General features: G+C 39.0%; 1 non-coding gene across 1 annotated transcript; it reads left to right on the forward strand.

Moving 5' to 3' along the window:
• Nucleotides 1-2,291: 2,291 nt before the first annotated feature.
• trnaf-gaa lies at nucleotides 2,292-2,364 on the forward strand. The gene has a single exon. It is a non-coding gene; the product is annotated as a tRNA-Phe (tRNA).
• Nucleotides 2,365-2,667: the final 303 nt, after the last annotated feature.

Raw genomic sequence — 2,667 nt, forward strand, 5'->3', positions numbered from 1 at the left:
TCTGTCCATAGTGGAAGAGGAGAGTTTCCAGGAATTAGTGAGGACCCTTGATCCCAGTTATAAAATCCCTATCAGAAGATTAATGACTGAGGCTCATTTATCATCTATTGTCTAAGTGTTGTGCTTACCACTGACACGTGCAATTCAATGTCATATGATTCAGGTTTGGCAGATGAAGGATTTTAGTTTGAAAACCCACAAATTCTATGGACTGTATACAGCTGATAATATCAATGTGGTGATTAAAAGAAAATTAGGAGATGAATGGGCCTTAACAGAGAAGGTAGTGACAGTGGTAACAGACAATGGGCAAATATGGTTACTGCAGTGCAAAAAGCAGGGTGGAGGCATTATGCTTGTTTTACACACACGTTATAATTTATTGGTAAAGGACAGTCATTTATAGTCTAAAAGCTGTCCTTTACAGTGTACAAGTTGTCCTTTACTATCCTTTACAGTTCAAAAGCTGGCCTTTACACTCTAAAAGCTGACCTTTGAAGTCTAATAGCTGTCCTTTACTCTAAAAGCTGACCTTTACTGTCCTTTATTGTCTAAAAGCTGTCATTTACAGTGCAAAAGCTATCCTTCACTGTCCTTTGCAGTCTAAAATCTGTCCTTTACACTCTAAAAGCTGACCTTTACAGTGTAAAAGCTGTCCTTTACAGTATAAAGGCTGTCCTTTCAGAACATTCTGGCAATGGTGTATGATAGAAAATTAAAATTAAAATCTAACTTGGCATGTGACACTTGAGCAGGCTGACATTGATATATATTATAGTGTAATAGCAAATGCAATCAACCCATTGGCTAATTAAGCCCTCTTTAAATGGGGGTGTGCTGCCAGAGGAAACAGTACATAGATTGAGATCACAAGACACTACAGTTAGGCTATGGACTGAAGAATGAAAGTAGTTTTATTGGAGTCACAATCAAAGAGTCATGTTTAGAATCTCAAGATAGGTTCAGAAACAAAAGTTTATTTATTTTATTAACCAATTTCCAAAGCTATTTTCACCTCTACTATACAATATATTGTGGTCAATCCCAATTATTTGAGCACTAAGCTAGAACTGTTCACTGCCATCAAAATAATTTTGACTTCCTATTAAAAGTTTCCTCTTATCCAGCCCAGAAACATTCAAATGAATAGATTCATTTGTGAACTTATGTTAAGTCCACAAGAGGGCAAGTGTAGTTTTCAGAGTGAATAAGGCCTATTCCATTTCTGGGGTGCATGAGACTCTATTAAGACTCTTCTATGACTGCATGCACCTATCAATGCAGCTGTAAATACTGCTTCCTTCCTGCAGGCTCCCTGCCTCCTTCCCTGCCTGACACTGACACTCAACATAAATGCAGTAAACCTGTTTTGATTCATAAAAGACATTCTGCTGGTGACTTAGAAATTGCTTTCAATCTAGAGTATCTGTTAATTATAGCAGCTTCTGCTACCCAAAGCAGGTGATTATAAGGGTTAAAGCCTCAGGAGCATTATTTTACATTTAGGAAACCCTACCCTTGCTAATGAATCTGATATTGCAGTCAACAAGTTTCCTTTGTACAGGTGATGAGGAATGAGCTGTTGATTTTGGTGTGTTTTCACCCTCACAATTGATGTCAGTTTGGTGTGTTTACACCCTCATGCCGGACCACCAATGCCAATTCAACATGTATTACAAGCTCAAAATATGACGGATGAGGACTAACTAGGCTCAACGGTGTGGAACACTCCACACTGATGATGGGCATTAGGCAGTCACCAACACTCTCCAATGGCGTGATGGCATGGGAGAGTTATTTTCTTTTGTGCAGGCAGTGTGTTTAACTTCCCATGTTAAAATCTTAAGTTCTCAATTTGCATTTGAATACCCCAACATTAAACAAGCAATATGGTACACACACACACAGACACACACACAGATACACAAGCCCTTCTTTCACACAAGTTCAAACTTGTTTCCTGTGCCCTGTGTGCTTTGGTTTTTCTCGTTGGATTATTCTCTGCTTGGTTAAAGTAGGTTCTGAGTTTACTTACTTTTGCTTTAGATTCTGTCAAATTCAAGGCTAATTGTCTGAACCTAGTTGTTAGTTGCTTGTTAGCTGTAATTACTCACTACAGGTGTAGTTTCGCCCTGTGCACCTCAAGGCATGACTGCGCCGTGAGGTCCTGCCGAGTGGTCCATGAATTTCACAGTGGTAGAGTCATTGTTTTCTGTGTGTACGCAATATTGTAAATGGGACATTTATTGGTAACTTTTTCATCGTAAGGAGGCAAAAGCACATGCCATCTAGCTGAAATAGCTCAGCAGGGAGAGCGTTAGACTGAAGATCTAAAGGTCCCTGGTTCAATCCCGGGTTTCGGCAACTGTGCAGTAATGATTTCCTCTTCCGATGGTGTGCTTTTTTTTAAAGTGTACTTCATAAACCTTTACATTCTTTTACTAAAAAATGATTGCGACGTTGCTGTTTTTATGCTATCGGAAGTTTTCATGGTGTAATAGCACTAAAGATTTAAATTCAGTGATCCTATTTAAAATTTCCTGAAACTTGCATTATCTTATCATATGTTTCCTCACTGCACAGGCAGGCTCTTGAACAGTGGCTTCTGCACAAATGCTTTTGAAATGTAGTTCATTAGTTGTAAGCTGGACAAGGGAAGAGTAGGCG

The sequence above is a fragment of the Electrophorus electricus genome, chromosome 9 (assembly GCF_013358815.1).
Source record: "Electrophorus electricus isolate fEleEle1 chromosome 9, fEleEle1.pri, whole genome shotgun sequence".
NCBI lineage: Eukaryota > Metazoa > Chordata > Actinopteri > Gymnotiformes > Gymnotidae > Electrophorus > Electrophorus electricus.